General features: G+C 44.8%; 1 pseudogene; it reads right to left on the bottom strand.

Moving 5' to 3' along the window:
- Positions 1-1789: 1789 nt before the first annotated feature.
- On the bottom strand, positions 1790-2826 carry LOC116828680 (olfactory receptor 52B2-like; annotated as a pseudogene).
- Positions 2827-7380: the final 4554 nt, after the last annotated feature.

The raw sequence follows: 7380 nt of genomic DNA on the forward strand, positions 1-7380 counted from the left end.
AACCCTTCTCCGGTACCTTTCTGATGACTGCAGACTATATTTCAGTAAAACTGAGTTTCTGCTTAGCTATACTTAACCAACTCATTTCACTGAAAATTTAACAAACCAGTCCTAACTATATGTATCAATTATTTTAACCACCACTTCATTGGTTTACACCCAACAAATTAATCTATACAGCAGAAAGATAGCAATAATCACAGAACCAGACAGAGACCATGCAAATAAACATATAAAACAATACAGAAGTGGAAGATTTCACAACTACAGTCTGTAGCAGAACATGAGGTTTCAGCTGTCTCTATTGATAAGTGATCCTTGCCAGACAGGATTCTATTAAACGCTAAGTTTCCTTTTACATCTTTAGGCTCTTTCCCTTCTCTGGAAGATGATGGAATATTCAGGACAGGACTGTTATTTCCTAATAGCCCAATAGCACCTTATTTCAATGTGACTAGTTTGGAATGTGAGGATGTGACCCTACACTTCCCAGCTTATGGCTGCCTAACTACATCTTAGCTGAAGGCCTTAGCCTGTCACAGTAAGAGAAGGTCATTCCACAGACAATGATCTTTGATTCTTTCTTTTATACCTCTACAACTAGCTAAGTGAAAAGAATACACCTACATTCTTAAACCCTAGGCCTTTGCAGACAGGCTGAATATCTATATCCTAATAGGAAGGTGATCAGGAACAGTCAACATGCTTTCACCAAGGGGAAGTCATGCCTGAACAACCTGATGGCCTTCTATGATGAGATAACTGGCTCTGTGGATATACGGAAAGTGCTAGATGTGATACAGCTTGACTTTAGCAAAGCTTTTGATACAGTGTCCCACATTATTCTTGCCAGCAAGTTAAAGAAGTATGGATTGGATGAATGGACTATAAGGTGGATAGAAAGCAGTGACCCTGAGAGGGATTTAGGAGTTTGCAGCTCTATGTGGAAGGTGCTGTAACAAAAATCAAGTTACTGGGTTCAATACTTGGGTGACTGAGTGTAATTCTAGGGCCTGTGTTATACAGGAGGTCAGACTGTGGTTCCTTCTGGCCTTAAACATGTTTGCTGTGGGGTGGGGTGTTGGGGTCTGTGCTGCCCGAACCATGTCCTCATGGGGTGGATCTCCAGGTCGAGGAGGCCCATGATGGCACAGTCAAAGCCACCCCTGCTCGAGTTCTGGGCTGTGTGGAGGAGGGCCATGAAATCCCTGTGCTGTCTCCCTGATGAGACTTGCTCCTGACTTCCATGCTGGTCCCAAAGTGTGCTCCTTTGCCAATGAGGAAATTAAGGAGCAAAGAAACTCTCCCAAGGTGACACAGCAGGCTGGAGGCAGAAGGAAGACTAGAGCCCCCATCTCCCAATGTGTAGCACAGTGCACTTCTCATTGGTGTATGACATGTCCCACTTGGCTGCTGCTTTCCTTGGCAATTAAGTGTGCAGCTCGGATGCAGCTTGTCACAGAGGAGCACACACCATGCTCTCGCTCTCACAACGTGATTTTACCTTTGTGCTTTCTTCCTTTGTTGTTTCCCTTCAACTTAGAACAAGACTCACTCTGTCTGGCTGTTTTCTGTGGCAGGGCACTGTGCTGTTGCAGCCATGTGTGTCCCAGGATATTTGAGAGACAAACTGGGGGAGGAAATAGCTTTCATTGGACTCAAATTCTGTTGACGAGAGAGACCAGCTTTCGACCTTACTCAGTGGATGTATAAAATAAACACATCCCTATAGTTCCAATGAAAACTTGATTTTAATTTCCAAGTCCCAGAGCATTTTCTGTGTCCTGTTTTAGCTCAGCAGGGAGCTTCTCCTGCACCACCGATGAAACATATTGATCACCCGTTTCAGGATCTCTTTTGTTGTCACCCCATAAACAATGGGGTTTAACATGGGAGGAATGAGCACATAGAGGTTGGCCAGGAAGTTGAGAATATAACCTGGGATGATGTGCCCAAATCGGTGTGCAAAAAAGGAGAAAAAGGCTGGGATATAGAACATCAGTATGACACAGAGGTGGGATCCGCAGGTGTGGAGAGCCTTGAGCCGGGCGTCCTTGGAGGGGAGCCAGAAGACAGCTCTGAGGATCAGCCCATAAGACAAAACAATGAGCACAGCATCCAAACCAATTACTAAAATAGCCATAGCTATTCCATACCAGAAATTGACTGTGATGTCGTCGCAGGCCAGCCGGGCAATGGTCATGTACCGACAAAAGGTGTGAGGCAAGCGGTTGGTTCTGCAGAACTTCAGCTGCTTCACGAGAAAGATGATGGGGAAAATGAAACAGAAACTTCTTGTGACAACTGCCAACCCCATCTTCCCGACCACAGACTTGCTTCAGTATCATAGATGGTGTATTCTCGTGGCATAACTAGACTCAGTGCGACATGTGTTCAATCGTCGCATCAAAACGCACTATGCCAGCAGAGCATGGCCCGACTCGGCCATTAAAGACTGACATGGATGAAAGAACATTCTGGGTCAGAAGCAGGCCAGCAAAAGAAATTTCCCCGCGCTTTCTAAACAGAATACAGCCACGCATCTTGACCGCAACTGTATGATCGGAGATCAGATAACACAAAGCAGATCATACACTAGGACGCCGATCAGGACCCGGCCAGCATGGACACGAATAGATACATGGGCTCATGGAGGCTTTGTTCTGTTAGTATGATGAATAGTAGGAGAGAGTTCCCAAAAAGTGTCACAATGTACATCAGACAGAAGGGGATGGAGATCCAGATATCAGACTCCTCTGTACCTGGGATGCCGGTCAGGATGAAGGTCACGGGGTCAAAAAACGTGTGATTGTCAGCTGGCATCATGCATCATCACTTGGATCTTCTATTCAATTTCTAGGAACTAACATCAAAAGAGACAATCAGTGAGAAGGCGAGTGTCAGCTAGGACTGGAATGCATTTGTTACAGTGTGACAGGTTCCCCCATGGGGGCCACATGGAACTGGGGTTTCATTGAGCCCTTTGACGCACCAGTCTGTGCCCCCTCTCACACTGTGCTGCTGTGACAAGCTGCAGATCTGCTCCCGATCTTACACTTACACCAGCATCCACACACGTAGGGACACACCTGGCTGCAGTTACATGCAGGCTCTAACCAGCCACTGCATCAACCAACAATAGAGAGGCTGCAGCCAAATTAACCACCAGCTTCCCAGATTCGTACACCCCACTGGAGTGTAAACCCACAATGTTACAGTCTTACCCTGCATTGAGAACTGTTCAGCGTAAGCTCATAGAATTCGCCCGCTCCCTGAATGTGGAAAGGAATATACAACAGCCTCTGCCAATGGAGCTATGATTTTCCCATGCACTTCATTCCAACTCACTAGTGTAGATAAAGCCAAAACAAGTTTATTAAGTACCAAAAATAGATTTTAAGTGATGATAAGTGATATCAAGCAGATCAAAGCAGATTACCTAGCAAATAAAGAAAAATGCAACCTAAGCTTCATATAAAATCTTAAAATCTATTTTTATAGTCAATAAGCTTGTTCTGTTATAATCTAAACCGTCAACTTTGACTGAAGTGCTTGGGGAAAATCTCAGCTTGGTTATCCCAAGCGTGCATGGTCATCTTCACACTGAGTGACAGGTGAAGGGGTATTAAACACACACGCTGCCCAGATTTGACCAGGGCAGGCTGGTACTGCTCTGGGGTTCTAGCCTGGAAAGCTGGTGGTTTAAGAGCCTGTGTCCAATTGCAACTGGGTGTGTCTCTACCTGTTGGTGAAAGTGCAGGCAGGAGGGTTTTGCAGTTTGTCACAGCTGTATAGTGTGAGAGGCAGCCCAGGCTGGGGGGTCAGTGGGCTCAGGGGGACCCCAGTTCCAGATGGTACTCTGGGGGGAACCCGTCACAATCAGTATCAAAGCAGCCCTTATAACCTATTGCTTCTATTGGATTATACAGTTTGGACTTTTATGGCTCTGCTCCTTTAATCCAGCTAATTTCTGCCAAATGGAATGGACCCAGTTCTGAGCTCCTTATTGAATGTAATGGAAGGGTTGCCTGAGTGAAGGCCTTGGGATTTGGGATGCAGAATTTTACAGGGCCTGAGGAGGTTTCCAATGAGGTTTACTCTGAACAGTCACGTAACCAAGAATTGCCCAGTCCAGAGCCCACTGAGTTAAACCGGAAGACCCCCGGTGACGTCCAAGGGAGTGGATCAGGGTAACCTGGTGACCTCTTCCCAACACCCAACATCAGCGCAGTCACAGGAGCGTATCTCAGTGCCAAGCTCCCGTCCTGCCCCTGCAGTCAGAGTTAAGCACCCCCATTCTAGCCAACTCCAGCTCAGACATTTCCTAGGTTTCATGTTCCGTTCGCCCCTTCACAGATTCATTCCATGCAAATGACTCACCAGGCTCCAGCCCCAGCTGGGGAAGAGGAATCTCTGCCTGTGACCGGGTTGGGGCAGGGAATCTGCACTGACCAGGGCTGAGGTACATTGATATTTAAACTGCTGCCCTGGGAATCCTAGCGGGGTCTCAGAGCCAGCACAGAGCTTCAGGGACCTGCCTCTCTGACTGGCTCAGGTGGGGAAGAGCAGCAGGGAATTAACCCTTTCCTTCTCTTACATGTTTGATCTGATCATTTCTCCCTTTGTTTGTTATTTAGAAAGGTCCTTGTGACACTGAGGCCCCCAGCCAAGAGTTCCCTCTGCCTTGCAAACAGCTCATATCTCAGTCCTGACAAACTCACTACACCACACACAAGCCTTATGGAATATTGACCCATAAAGAGTAGCATGTAAGGTGTGTGCAGAAAGCTTGTAACTTGTCAAGCTTCATAACTATTGCAAAAGGCAGGTCTGGGTAATAGTTAAGGAAACACAGTGATATTGACAGTGAGCTTTATGGACCTGGAGGAGAAGTTAGTCACCAGAGCAGTGTATCCAGGTGATGGCCATTCCAAGAGGGCGTCATCACCCTACGGTGGTTAGCTGGGGATGTAATACCAGGCTCAGTTTTCCAGCCACGGTCTGTCCCGAGATGATCCATAGAAAATCATCAGAGACAACTTCAAATAATCAACACCACTTAGAGAGTAAATGAAGGAACATTACAGCAGACAGAACTGACCTGGCTATGAACAGAAACGGAAGAGTTTCAACATAACGCAGGGTGGGGAGAGGCCCTCTGGATCCTTTCGCTAGCGAGCCATCTTGTTGGACACAGAAGTTCTCATGAAAAACTGGTTCCTGGTTCTTGTGAATTCAGCCAGTTTTGCAACAGACTAAACTTGGAGGGGAGGGGAACCTACTTTATTAGCAGAGTGTAGAGTCCTTCCCTTAGGATGGAAGAATCCCATGCACCACTACAGGCTGGTGACCAATTGGCTAAGCAGCAGTTCTGCAGAATAGGACCTGGGAATTACAGTGGAGAGGAATCTGGATATGAGTCAGCAGTGAGCCCTTGTTGCCAAGAAAGCTAACACGTTATTGGGCTCTATTAGTAAGAGCATTGCCAGCAGATCAAGAGAAGGGATTATTCCCCTCTATTCGGCACTGGTGAGGCCACACCTGAAGTATTGCATCCAGTTTTGGTCCCCCCACTACAGAAGGGATGTGGATGAACTGGAGAGAGACCAGCAGAGGGCAACAAAAATGATTTGGGGGCTGGGACACATGACTTATGAGGAGAGGCTGAGGGAACTGGGGTTGTGTAGTCTGCAGAAGAGAAGAGTGAGGGGGGATTTGATAGCAGCCTTCAAACACCTGAAGGAGGGTTCCAAAGACAATGGAGATCAGCTGTTCTCAGTGGTACCAGATGACAGAACAAGGAGCAATGGTCTCAAGTTGCAGTGGGGGAGGTCTAGGTTAGATATTAGGAAACACTATTTCACTAGGACGGTGGTGAAGCACTGGAATGGGTTCCCTAGGGAGGAGGTGGAATCTCCATCCTTAGAGGTTTTTAAGGCCTGGCTTGACAAAGCCCTGGCTGGGATGATTTAGTTGATGTTGGTCCTGCTTTGAGCAGGGAGTTGGACTAGAAACCTCCTGAGGTCTCTTCCAACCCTAATATTTTACAATTCTATGATTCTATGGAAGAGAACTATTGACCCAAGTCAGTGGCGGATTAATGATTTTGCCGCCCTTAGGCCTTGAAATAATTGCCACCCCCAAAAACTGGCCCCATATGAACTTGTTTTAGTTTTTTTTAGTTTTAGTCTGTATAGTGGAATTTAGATTATAGCGCGGGACCGCACATGGATCCAAAATGCCACGTTCAAGCGGAAGTCTGGTTTTATATCAAATATTTATCTTTTATTTTATGTAGATAGAATGAAAGAAATAGAAATATTTGAGTAGTAAGTAATTACATTTATTTACGCCTACACCTTTGAGTGGCAAACTTATTAATTAATTCTGTATAATCCAGAGAAGTTGTTAGATCCTTTTCAATTGTCAGGAGAGAAAGAGAGTTTAATTTTTCTTCACTGAGATTAGCCCTCAAATAGATTTTCACCCTTTTGAATGCCGAAAATGATTGTTCTGCTGAACAGTTTTTAGCAGGTGTGTAAACGAACATTCGGAAGGCAATATCAGGATTTAGATATACTGAATGAATGTCTCAATTTCGAAGAAGGCTGCAATATCTTAGAATTGACTTCTTTTCATTTTCAGGAATCTCAACGCCTTCCAAATATGATTGAAAATGTAAACACTCATTAACAAATGATTCTTCTAAATCGCCTTGGTAGCATAGCTGTAATGTTTTAGCATTAACTGTTATATCTGCTGTTGAAGTGTTGGTAATGTTAGAGAGAAACTGAAATCTGCCATAAATGTCTTGACACACATTACTTCTGCGTTTCAATTCACAACATGCAAGGTCTAGTATTGTTACAATGTATCTACTTTAAATTTTTCTCTTCCACACATTTCCACCTCAACTTCACGTGTCTTCTCAACTTGCAGTTTACGCTTTCTTTTTCACTTCGTCTCAAAGTCATAGTCTTCAATTTCAGGTGTTTTTTTTTTCTTTGGCATTCTCTTCGTACGTATCAAAGAAGTACCATATAGAGTTAATGTATCCTGTCAGTGAACTGTAGAGTTCTACAACTGTCTGTTTATCAATACAAACATTTTGCAGTTTTTGGCTAGTTATATGAAAACTTTCCAAGGGTAAGCTCCAAAACACAGCCATAAAAGCTGCCTCAAGTCGATCGAGTTTTCGCTGCAGGCCTGCAGCTTCATTACATGTAACAAGTTGCTCAGTAGCATCTTCCTTTATTGTATCTAAAGCTTTAATTACAGCATTCCAGTTTTCATTGAAATTATAACAAGCTTCCATTCGAGATGACCAGTGAGTCTCAGAAAGTTGTTTTATTACTTTACTGCCTGGCTTCAAATTAGAGA

The sequence above is a fragment of the Chelonoidis abingdonii genome, chromosome 1 (assembly GCF_003597395.2).
Source record: "Chelonoidis abingdonii isolate Lonesome George chromosome 1, CheloAbing_2.0, whole genome shotgun sequence".
Lineage (NCBI taxonomy): Eukaryota > Metazoa > Chordata > Testudines > Testudinidae > Chelonoidis > Chelonoidis abingdonii.